Source organism: Schistosoma haematobium, chromosome ZW, assembly GCF_000699445.3.
Source record: "Schistosoma haematobium chromosome ZW, whole genome shotgun sequence".
Taxonomy (NCBI): Eukaryota; Metazoa; Platyhelminthes; class Trematoda; order Strigeidida; family Schistosomatidae; genus Schistosoma; species Schistosoma haematobium.
The window spans coordinates 49754928-49768326 of record NC_067195.1 but is presented as its reverse complement, the minus strand read 5'-3'; the positions used below and the strand labels follow the sequence as shown (position 1 = coordinate 49768326).

The window sequence follows — 13399 nt, the reverse complement described above, 5'->3', positions numbered from 1 at the left end:
TATTTCGAACGTACTATCTATATCTAACCCTAACATTACTAATATTAATAATAGTAGTGATACTAATCCAGTAAATTGAATAGTATACCTCATATTGATTAACTTTCCCGCCACCATTAGACAATCCGAACCCACCTATAAGTTTTTGTTTCCTTCCAATGATTCCTTGCTAACATTTATTCTCTAAATACTGAGTTATCCTCATTTTCGATGTTTTCTTTTTCTTTTACACTTTTATTTAAAGCATTGAAAAATGAATACCCACAACATTTACTGTTTACGGTTTCAAAAGTTTCCACTAACTCACAAGGTATCTCATAATGTTTATGAAGAGTAATCCGATATTTTTCAAATAAGCCCTTTCCAATAATCACTGTTCCACTACATAGTCTTCTCACAATTACCCAGCTGGTATAACCCATAACTGTTTTTTGCTTGTAATTTGCGCGGTATTTGCGATATTTCTAAAAAATGTAATGTAACTTAACAATCTATGCTGTGTCTGACTGGTGAGAGGAGACAGATAGCACATCTGATGCATCATGTATATTTGACTAAATTTATATTTTACATTACTTCATCCAGGTTTGTATTTGTACTAATCTTGGTTAAACAGTCGAACAAGTGTCCGCGGCCATGTGATTTAGCTTTCCCAAGTTATGACAGGATGGTTTATCAACTAAGGTTATTTCAGCATTCGACGTTCATGGCAAATCAGGATATCTATCTAATCTTATTTCGAATACATTACAATTTATTATTCGCTCGACTATTTTCCAAATTTGAAGTTGTATAGTACCATTTTCTTGATGTAGACTTGAAGATGTGTAAAGTTTACTGATCTTATTGACACTCATTTGTATTCTTGGTAATTATCACTTATAAACTATTAAACCTCATGCTCTAAATTATAAAATACACTAACTCAGTCTTTGAAGCTTTAGATCTAAACACTCAAATTTATTTGTTCTTACCAAAACAAAAAGTATGTGAAGCACATTTACAAAATACCAGCCCCTTGGGATGTCTCTTGGTAGATTATCACAGTTGCTGAATTCTCAGAATCTAGTTAGCAAAAGAAATGTCCAATATGTATCAAATCTTGTTTTATAAAAAACCAAAGCACATATTTTGGCAACTTAATACCATTGTAGATATCCACTTATCTATTTGTTAATTATAACTATTGAACTTCTTTATTTTCATCTGAATTAATTGTCTCTGAGTTAAATGCACTCTATGAGCTACTGTACATATTTTTGTTTTAAAAAATAAATAACCCTAAATATTATTCATATTTTGGTTAGTTTCACCCTTTTTTCATTTTATTTCAGTGTGTTTTTCGTACAGTTTAAAAATGTTGCCACATAGAAGACTATTCATCATTTTATCACTTCAATAATTCATTAAACAAAACACTTCTTTTGTCTTATTAGTAATTTAGATACATATATTATGTTAATCTGTTGTTTTTTTTCTACATTTATTTCATTTCAGATCAATTTGAAGTTCACTTCAAGATCAGTATTACTGATCAAATGTGGAAATTTTGTCAAATATTTGCTAATCAATCATTAATAGAATTCAAAACTTCTGAAACGTTAAATTTTCTGATACCAGAATCTTTAGAAAAGTGTTTACATATCACTGCTTTCAAATCGTTACCATTTATTAATTCAAGTAGGTGGTTTTGTTTTGCTGTTCTGTATGCTAATCAATATGTGTATTCACACATCACATATTATTATATAATCAAAACTTTTATTGTGTGGTAAAATAAGGCTCTTTTCATGTCCTTTCAATGGAATTTTTAGTTACTACTTTTTACTGCTTTTATAAGTTGGTAGTTGCTTAAGTGAGTAGTTTATCAGTTAAGGCGTTTGACTCTTAATAATAATAATAATAATAATAATAATAATAATAATAATAATAATAATAATTTATATTCTGAAAATAATAATTACAGAATTCACGCCAGTTTACAGGCATGATCAATTTGATATAAACAGTAACGTTAGACGTACAGAACAAACATGTGATAAAAGAAAGTTTTAAGTATACTAGTTCAATAGTTGTTTAAGTGGTACATATATTACAGCAATCCAATGCATCAGCCGGGAATTTTTAATATTTTTTAAATGGACAGCCTGTTGATTTATTAACGGAGTAATTAAGGTCAATTCGTGTGCCAGATCGAATTAATGATAATTATCTACAACTAGAGCAATCAAAACGAGAACACAGAGCACGGAAAAACAAAGCAGTAATTACCAAAATATATGAATCAGGTCTACCTAAATGCGTGTGTCATGTGACACAGTGATATACTGTATATGTTATTCAAATTAGTTAAACTTGCTAGGGACGGTGTTAACATATTGACAGCAAGTGGGTGGTTTCACTTAGGGGATTCACTAATAAAGATGGCTAAACATTTAAAGTTCCTAAAATATCACTTGTGGAATGAGATACACTTGCAGGTGCTAGACCATTCAATGCATTTTCAGAGGAGCAGTATGCATCTATGCAGCGAACAAATAATGGAAGTGATTTTATCGTGCGGATAGATTGTGGTAGGTTATACCATGGTCTAGAAAATTTACAGGTGAAGTAATTCATATAAAGAGATGATTTAGAATGAGTTTGTTTCACTAGTGCCAAGGAATTACGGATGTCATAATGAGAAGTTTCTGCATATTGAATCGCGTGATAAGACGTAAATGATAGTTTATGAAGTAGTTTGAAGAAAAAGAAAAGATTTCGTTTGAGTCTCCTCCTCCATAAAGGATCTAGCCCAAGTTTATTACATCTAGAATTATAAGTTAAGGTACAATCAGCTCCAAGAATACGAAGTGTAAATCGTCTCTGTACTGATTCCAGCCTTAATTTATCCTTTATGAGCGCACTGCTAAGAATAAACGTGCAATATTCTAGAAGAGGTTGAGCACAAACTTTGTACATTAGAATACGTGACTCATTGTTGTAAAGATTTCGAGTTATGTAACCTATTAGACGTTGAGACTTAAAGGTCTGTTTTAATATATGTTCTGTAAACGACAAGTCTTGGGAATATCTAAGTCCTAAGTCTACTACTGTATGTAACCTAGATAACACTTCTCCATTTATGGTAATGTCTAGGTTCAGTGATGTATCGCCGAAGCATATCCATCCACATTTAGCCGTATTAAGCTCCAGTCGCCATTTTAAGCACCACTGTGCTACCTTTGTAAGCTCCATGCTGATGCAATTTTGCATATTTTTCAGCTCATGTGGAGAAAATGAATCTACTACTTTAAGATCATCTGCATATAGAAGGGGCTTACTGACACAAACACTTTCACAAATATCATTGATAAACACTAAAAAGAGCAAAGGACCTAAGACACTACCTTGTATTACACCACTTCTAACAGGGACAGCGTTAGACAATGAAGAGTTAATTTTAACTATTTGATGTCGATTGCTGAGAAAGGAATCAAACCAAGCAAGCAAAGGATTTTGAACCCCACAAGATGTGAGTTTACCTGTAAGAAGTTGGTGGCTAACCATGTCAAAGGCTTTAGAAATGTCCAGATATAGCACTAAGACTAGATATCCTTGGCTACGTAGAGAATAGACTAAATTAAAGAAATCAAAATGACATGTCATGCAAGAACGATTTTTAAGAAGTCCATGTTGAGTATCATTGATAAATTTTCCAGCAAGTAAATAGTTGGAAAGTTCATCACTTATAATTTTTTCCATAATCCTAGAAATAACTGGAGTAATATTTATTGGCCGGTAATTGTTCATGTCAGTCTTATCTCCAGATTTGTAACGTGGTATGATGTATGTGGTTTCCCAACAGTAAGGGTAAGAACCGGTTTCCATAGAGAGAGTAAACAGCTTTAGAAGAAGAAGTGGAGTATCTGGACCACCATATTTGTAGAGAAAGGATGAAATCCCGTCTACTCCATGACCTCTCGAAATCTTAAGGGTATTTATAGCCTTATTAATTTTCATGCATGTGAAGGAGATAGATTTTATTGAGTTGCTAGCCACACACATAACTCTTGAAGCAGAGCCACTTATGATTTCTACACCATTCGCAAAAATACTACTGAAAAGGTCGGCTATGGTTTTAGAGTCGTATATAAAAGTGTTATTATGCTGGATGCACGGTATATCAACATTTCGAGTTGCTTTAGCGCGTTTATTGAAAAGGAGAGTTAATTTTTGTGCTTTCGAATTAGTATTAAGTGCTAGCAGCTCCTCATTAATGGCTTTAAGTCTATGTTTCTCTTTAATTTGATTAAAAATTATTTTTATTTGTGCAACTACTGTGAAGTCGTTTGACTTAAAATAACGATTTTGTAGGCGTCTTAGTTTGTTACGATATCTAGCTGGTATATATAATTCGTAAGGTTTACTAAACCTGTATGTTTTAAGAGGTACACAGGAATCTGAACAAGAGTTAACAATCAGATAGAATTCGTCGATAGCATCCATGAGACTATTACATGAAAAAAAGTTATCCCAGTCTGAAAGTTTAATCAATGAATGCAGGAGGTCCCAGTCAGCATGCTTATAGTCTCTATATTGACAGGTTTTTTGAATGGGTCGGTTATAAGAGGGATAGATAGGGAGAGCGCAAACTACTATCTTATGGTCACTGCTTCCAAATTCATCGTATACTTTCACAGATAGTGGGATAACATCTCTACTAAATATTAGATCGAGTATACTATCGCCTCTAGTTGGGGTACGAACCCACTGTGACCAGCAGTACATGTTAATGGTTGCCGAGATCTCATCATTACATGACTGACAACTACCGGTACTCCAGTTGATCCCAGGATAATTGAAATCCCGAGTGATAACCTTAGCATTAAAGTTTAGAGAAGATGCATGTATGAATGCATTGATAATAAGATCATTCTCATTATTCGAACTATCAGGAGCTCTGTATATACATCCAAGGTGTAGACTATGATTCAGGGTGTTGACTGATATCCAGACTGATTCTGGTAAACTATTCAGGACACTATCTTCAACTTTATTAGTTGTTAGGGTATCCAAAGCATATATAATCCAACCACCTCCTCGCTTAGTTTCTCTGTCGCAGCGATAGAGTAGATAGTTCTGGATATTTAATTCTGAATCAGATACTGCTTGAGAGCACCATGTTTCAGTGATAAGTATGAAAGAAGGCTTGGCTAGAAAAGCTAATGTTCTCAAGGCTGAAATTTTGTTCAGAAGTGAACGTGCATTTATAAGTAATAAGTTTAAAAAGGGAGTGTGGAGTGTAAAAAAACCGAGAGCTTCCCTATTGATGTTATGTATTTTGGATTTGCATAGACTGTGGTTTTTTATGTTTGACTTATCGTATGGGCTATCGCTTGAACAAACTGTATTGCTAGTGGGACCAGGGATTTCTAAAGGCCAAAAAAATCATTATTTTGATAAAGTGGATTAATTTTTTTTCGAACTTGACTAGGCGGACAGTTAAGACAAGCACCTGCCAGTTGGGGTTGGGTTGATGTTGAGTAGCCTAGTAATCCATCTTGCCCAGTGGGGAAGTGCTGAGATTAGATACGTCTTACAAGTATGTTATTTAAAACGTTTGAGGATAACCGTAGGGTGCGTTGGTTCATTGTGGTCTGTCCAATATTAGGCCTGCTTACATAATGATTGCAGTGGCCATCTTATGAGACATTTGAATCAAGTCTGCCCTTATGACCTCCTCTACGATGCGTAAGGTAAAGCATGGTGTCGGGAAGTACAGTCTTATTTTTATTTGGTAGGGTCATCGTAATATTTTTGATATTGGGTCTAGAACCAGAAGGTTCTGTACTTACATTCTTCTTACGTGGCATAGGTTTTTTAGTCTTGACAGTGTTTTTAAGAGTTTTAGCATTAGAACTAAGTACTTGCTTATGGGCTTCTAACGGTAAACTGGGTAATATCGGATTAGTGGTGTCATTAGATGTACATTGGCTATCAGATGTCACTACAGACATAACAGGCAAATTAGCACTCTTCGTTGGTATATCAGAGTACTGGAGAACATGAGATAGGGTAGCTGCATCAGTGGATCCAGCAGCTGATGCATCGTGGTTTGTTGTGATCTCAACACCTTTATTTTCGTTCAAGGTACATTTTTGCGTAAGCCTTTGATTGGTGGTCTTATCTGAGACTATACGAGCGTTTCTAAATTTCGTAAGCGCGCAGATTAGCCGCTCGGATTCTTTTAACTGTTCAGCCAATATATGAGAGTCGAATCTGAACAAGACCGGGCACGAGTATTTCTGGTGCTTTTTATTAGGTCGAATGCATTGGCATGGACTGTCTTGAAGGTTAGATGCTTTTAATATCGAATTCCTTATAGTTTTAATGGGGATTCTGTCAGGTATATTATAGACAATCACGTTATTACGAGAGACTATTCGCTTGGTAACTTCATTAGCGATAAAGTCGATAACAGATTCTGCTTTTATGATGTCATCAAGTTCCGCAGGAATGATATCTTTTGACAGAGGTAGCTTAAGGGGTGATAATGTCTTTATTTCTTGTTTCAGATCATCATGCTTTGATAAAGAGCTAGCAAGTGACTCAACTTTAGAACGTATGTCGTGTTTAATTCACTCTTAATATTATCGATACTTTTTGATCTTGAGGTGGAACTCATTATTAAATTAGAGACAGAGTCATCCAGCAGCAGTTGTGGTGTAAGACCACTCCCAACATTATCAGCTTCAAAAGGAGTAGCAGAGCATGGGGAATAGGTAATAACAGAATTGTTATTATCTGAAGTAATAGGGCTTTTCCGGACCCATACTGCTTTAAGTATAGATTTTAAAGCTATTTATGAGTTATAAACTAGGATTCAACGATATTCAAACAATAGAAAATAGAAAACGTGTTATTGTAGCGCAAACTTCAAACGTACCGCTGGAGATACTCAGTTACGGGCTCAAACCCCACCACATGTACTTTGGTTCCGCGAACTGAATAGTATCACTGGTTCTCACACTCAAAACTAGTCTATACCTGGCTGGTAAATAATTTAAAGTTTATTGAGATTTTTTTGATAGGTAGATTGATAGAACAAATAACTTCCATCAGTTAATAAATCCAGGACTTCCTGTTTTTTTTATTCGTTTGCTAAATATGAGGTTATCCAATTATACATTAACACTTATTTACATATGCATTTGTGTTATGTGTTGTTTTGACAAATTTCTTTCCTTATGTAACTGGTACTGACCGCATTTTTATTGTTCCACATCTTATATCAATATCTTCAACCTTCTTTGGTTTAAAATTAATAACTTTGATTTTCAATGTAATTGACGTTGATCAACATCACTGAATTAAGCATTTTAGTGCAACTGTTTGGAAATACATATTTTAAGAATTCGTAACAAAAACCGAATGTAGAATTTTATCTGGCTGGTTTACACATTTTATATTTGCACCTAGTGCGTATAATATCATTAGCTCACAAACTTATACTTAGTTGTTGAGTTATTTCTCCAAATCATATAGAGACAGGATTAATCTACAAACTCATTAACTCATGGACTAAGTCATATAAACTTCTTGATTAAAATCTGTACAATAATCTTGATCAGTCGGTAAAGACATTTCTCAAAGTCAGTCCCAGAAGGCCGTATACATTCATCCTTTGTGTTCTTTTAGATATTCAATCTCAACATAGTATCGTAATTTGTATCCCACAAATTCATTCCCTCTGTACAAATCATATTCTCATATATTTAATCTTTTTTTCTTGATTACTGGTACAATGCACAATTATGCCGACCTCTTTTTTCTATGCGCCTTATTGATGTCATCTCGCTGTGTTGAGCCAATGCACAAATTTACCCTGAGTCCTATGCTGTTTTAACTAATTACACTTTCAATATAATTTATGTATGCAATAGTACTATTATAAATATCTATATTTTTTTAATATATGTTCATTTATTCTATGGACAATTTATAAAGCATCACTGTATTAATTTAATCTTACTCTCTCTATATCACTATTTAGATATAATTGGATCGTGTATTGTACCATTTTCAAATATATTCATTAATTTTCCACCAACTTCAATTGAATCATTTACTAAACAAATTGAATTGAATCAATCTATCGGTATGAAAATGGAATTCATCATAGAACTTACTGTTTAACATTGTCAGTGATGATCATGATAATAATAATGATGGGATAATTAGTAAGAATAATAATATATTAATCAAATCCAATTCCAAATAGAATGCTATTTACTTTCTTACTCTCATAATTATATGACATATTATCGTTAAGTTTTATTTTATTCCGAAGAGGCTAAACATAAATTATCAATTTGATTTTTATCGGTCTCTTCTACATATGGTTCTTGATAATTTTATAGATGTACTCTTTTTCTCATCATTGACTCATTTACATAAACCTTCATAGATTGATATACCTACATGTACATTGTGCTTAGTGTTCATACTGTTTCCCATTTTTTACAAATTTACTCCATATTTTAATAATTCAATGTACAAAATTAAGATCTCCTTTTAACTTTATCTGTTTGTTCGCTTTCTTTTGTAATTTATGATCTTAAATTTTTGTCAATAAAATTTTCCCAGTGATTCTTTTATCTTTTCTCTCCGTAATTTTAATGAAAGCTGTTTGTTATTGACTGTTCAAATTACCAAGTCAAGGTGGTCGAGACAATGGTCACTACTAAGTCGTCGATCAATTGTAAACGATATACACTAACCAAGTATTTCTAGTTTTTGAATACCGCACATACTAGTGTCCTCTTTATCGTTGCAAAGTGTTATTATAGCATGATTCCATTGCATTCTGATATTGTCTCCTCGAAGTTGTTCTTTGAAAAAGCGACTATTATGTCCTGAATTACTACTCATTTGAAGATGCTTTCTTTTTTGTTGCCTTAGAGCAATGGGCTAATAGTTTAGTAACTTATCTTTCAACCACTTTTTTTTACCGTATATTTGACTTACCTTTGCATGTCAGGTTTTAGCAATCACTTTGCGCTATTAACAAACAAATAGTATTATTTAAAGCCGATTATATTATAGCTTTACCTCATTACTATCATACCTTATTATTATTTACTGATATTTCTGTTTGAAAAATAGGCGAATAAATTACGCAGCCTCACTAACTGAGCATACATATGTGAAGCTACTTAGAAGACTTGTTTATTTTTTTCAGTATTTTATTAAAATTCTATATGAAATATCAAGTATATGAGGAAAATTCAACTGTGTTATTTGTCTTTCAATATGTAAATAGCATTTAGTACTCCAAGTCCATGTCTTTTTTTATTTGCTTGTTTTTCAGGATCCCGCAATCGTAAAGAAGCTCAATTTAGCTCCAGATATCAGAGATGATTATGCTGAATTATTTCAAATTACACTATGGACTAGCATAGCATTGATTCTAGTTGTATGGGGCGTTTCTTGGGGTATCTGGAATATGGATCCTGGACGAGATGGGATTATCTATCGAGGTACAATGACAAGACCTAAACAAGATTAAACATTTCCTTTCTGTATCACAGATAAAATACATAATCTTTCTAACACACAACTCAGCATAATTTAACTATTTATCAAGTGTTTCCAAGGGTTTTGTTTGATTTTTTTTAAACATTATTGAAATTTTTCGTTGTGTTTTATAATGTTAGAAAAACATATTTATAAATCCGCAATGTCTTATTTGTCTGTATCATTTTAATATTCGCTGAAATTTCTTTTATTTAATTTAAGTAAAGGTATGATTGATAAAAGTATCTAGTGTTTTCCTTCCAAATTGTTCCTGAGTTGTTTACTTAACTTTGTTGATTGTTGTGATGTATAATCAATTTAATATCAATATATGATATAAATATTGCATAAAAACTAACTGTTCTTTCGTTCGTTATCAATATGACCAAATATGTTTATCCTGATTGGAACATTAAATTTGTCGAAGTTTACAGCTCAGTTCCCAGTACTAAAATCAAAACTATATCACATTTGTCTGATTAACATTAAAAATCTCTAATTATTTTATGTTAAGATTAAAAGAATATTCTTCATATATCGGATTTAGGATCCTCTTGCTAAATTTAAAAACACATACATAGTAATCACGGGAAATTAGTTACATTGATATGCAATACTGAGTATTTAGTAATACAAAAGAACTCAGACATTCTTTTTTGCTTTGTCTGTTTCACTCCAACATGTTTTTTCCTTGTTCTGTTATTCTCAAGAGTTTATATTGTCTAGCGGCCTGATATGACTTTCGAATCTGCATTCCTTCGGAATATAACTGGAAATCAGATTAAACAATTTTTATCTATCCTGGCCCTATTTTTAAGTATTATAAGAATAAAAGAAATAAAACATGTTTCTTTTTGTGAGATGCCCCCGAATTCCCTGGTACGGCTGAGAGTGGGGAGAGTCCGCTCTCCCTCTCGAAATGCTCTCACATGGCTACGCGTATATGGTCTTTGCCAGGGAAGTCCTACTCACTGCCTTCTCGTGGCAGGGGTGTTGTTTGAGAAATCGAGATGGCGAAAAGCGAATTTCCGGCGCTTTAACGGGGTTAGTGGACTCCATCTAGGGGAGTTGAAAAACCCTGATTCCAAACCAGTGGGTCACATGGGCCCCAGTACCCTGAGGGAACAAATGGCGTATGAACCAATCGTTGGTCACTGCCTACCATGGGACTGCATCTCCTTACGATGCTCCACTGCCTTGTGGGTCAGACCTTTAGGTCGAAGGTTCCAGGTGTGCCCCCCCCCAAGAAAACTACCTGCTTCGGTCTGGGTACCCGGGCAGTATCACAGCCCTAACACAAATCAAATGAGATTTGTGTGGCGCATATGTATCTGGTGCCTCCTTTTACCAGAATTTATGTGTTCAAATCAATTTGGTAAGATGAGTATTTCGATCACCGTCAATATGAGAGGATTGTTTTCTAGTAGGTAATAAACATGCTTTTAAGTGCCTACTTTACAAGTTGTATTTCATTCACTGTAAAAAATTTAACCAGGAACTATTAGGTTATTAATTAACAAAGACTGAGTGTATATTCAACTCAGTCTAATTTATCGCTTTAACAATATTTGCATTTACAAAATTTGTGACGGTGCTATACCAATTTCTCTCTGTATTAAAATGGTAAGCAACAATTTATCGAATGTATGAATCAGCTACGTGAAAGTCCTTCATGTTAAACTCACTAAATGAGGTCAAACGTTTTTCACTAAACTACCACCTAGAGTGCTTATTTTCATATGACATTTATTCCTAGGATGTCAACTATAAACTGGAAATTAAACTATCAAGTAGAATAGACAATTTTAAACCCCAAGTTACTTAACAACAAAGTATTTCTTATTGTAATATCGAAAATACTCAGTATGAATCTCGGCCAACTAATGATTATCTATATTCTTACATTAAAGGTCGACCCTCTAATTTTCACGTCTTAAATCAACTCAATCATAAGTCAGCGAAAATCGAAGCAATCTCCTAACACGTATTATGCATAATTATTACTCTTCGTTCATTGATCATATTGAATTGTGGGTCTCCAGTTTATTGTCAACTATCAGGTTCGCCTAATTTTTATCAACAATGTTTCTAAATCAATATACAACTTGACAAGTGAGGTTACAATAGTGATAATCATTATCCGATTTGGGGTTTTGTGGCGATTGTAGTAAGTTAATAATTGAACTCATGAGTCGAATAAAGCCAGACCGCCTCTACGACAGACACGGTTGGACTAACACCGTTGAATGACGGCTCAGTGGTTTAAAGGTTAAGCGTTCCCGTTTGGAGGTCGTGGACGCGAGCTGCTGAGTCCCATACTAGGTTTTCCATGGTGGTCTAGCCTTAATTGACTCATGAATTCAACTACTAAATGATAATTATACCAGACATCAAAGCCTTTCATCATATGATATTTGATTATTGATAGCCACATTATCGATGAACGATTGGTGATTTTCTACCTGCAACATAGCTTCTTGATTGGTTAACTAAAATAACCTTGTGACACATTTAATGTAAAACAAGTCTTTGTTCTGTAACTAAAACGTACATTTTAAACGTCTCGCGTTCATAAACTAGTGTGTGGTTAGTATTTTGCAATGTGTGACGATAATGGTGAAACAGTCTTAACAGTTTCTGAAATAAATATCCGAAATTGTAAACATTGATTTTGGCTGGATAACTTAAATATGAATACATGTTTTTTGTTTTACTATTTGTTGTTTTTTACTATTCCAACCATACGATCTAGGTTATAAACGATTGGTTTGTAAAATAAAGAATTAAACATATACAATCAAAACTCACAATAAAACACTAACATCCTAATTCAATTTGCATGTCACAAAAATGTTGAGAATTATAATATCAAAGTAACAAACATATCACACTGTATGAAAATGGTATTAGTTTCATAAAAAATTTCGTACTTCAACTATGCTTCTTATCATCAGACATAAAATTTCAGAAAAGTAAAATATAACTGCCTCGAATTGTCAGCTTTACTAAATTAATTTTATGAATGATTTCCAAGATTAAAAAATCCTTCACGGAACGTCTCGAATGCAGAACTATCCTAATTGATTTAATAGTTTTATAGAAAATTTGTCATTTTTTAGAATGTTATACTAAGTGGTGAAGTGAATCACTGATCGTTTTATACTGTATTCTGTAAATGCAAATTTGATGGGTTTATTGAAACAAAAAATTTGAATGCATAATAATAAGTACTGAGCTCTTGCGTAAAATATATACATTAGTGAACACAAACATGTTACATATCTGATTGTTTGAAATAGTAGTTATATAAGAACAATTCTATAATGGAAGGTGACAATTGAACATGATATTCAGATTTCGAATTCATGGCTTAATGAGTGACCAACAAAACTCGTATCTTACAATTACCTATGTTGTAACTTATAACCATCTTTATTTTAGTGATTAGAATTTGACATACATTTATGTCATTAAAAATAAACGAGTGATTGCTATACATCTTGATGCCCATTCATGTGGGTTTATCGCATCAATAAGTCTGTTTTCATGAGCAATCACAATCAACTCAGCCGATCGATCGCATATTTAGAACGGAAAATGTCCCTTCATTATCGAAAAGTCCAGTTTGTTACTAAGGCTCTAATTTTCCTTGTTTATATATATGCTAATACTACCGAAATGCTCATCATTGCAAGCAGAAAAATATGGAAAGTGATTAAAACTACAATCTAAAGCCAAAGTTCCCAAAGATTAGTTATTTAGTTTGATCCTATGCTGAGTTTTGAAATTGATAGTGCCTATATTCATTAATATCATAAAGGCTATAGACGGTCCTCATTAT

The 13399-nt window shown here is 33.2% G+C and overlaps 1 protein-coding gene across 1 annotated transcript in view; it reads left to right on the top strand.

Annotated features, from left to right (window-relative positions):
- ITSN1 (Intersectin 1 (SH3 domain protein)) overlaps positions 1 to 10726 on the top strand; it is a 76366-nt gene extending 65640 nt beyond the window's left edge. The window contains exon 17 of the mRNA XM_051211647.1: positions 245 to 10726. The gene's annotated coding sequence lies outside the window, so the exon portion shown is untranslated. The remainder of the gene's footprint in view (positions 1 to 244) is intronic.
- Positions 10727 to 13399: the final 2673 nt, after the last annotated feature.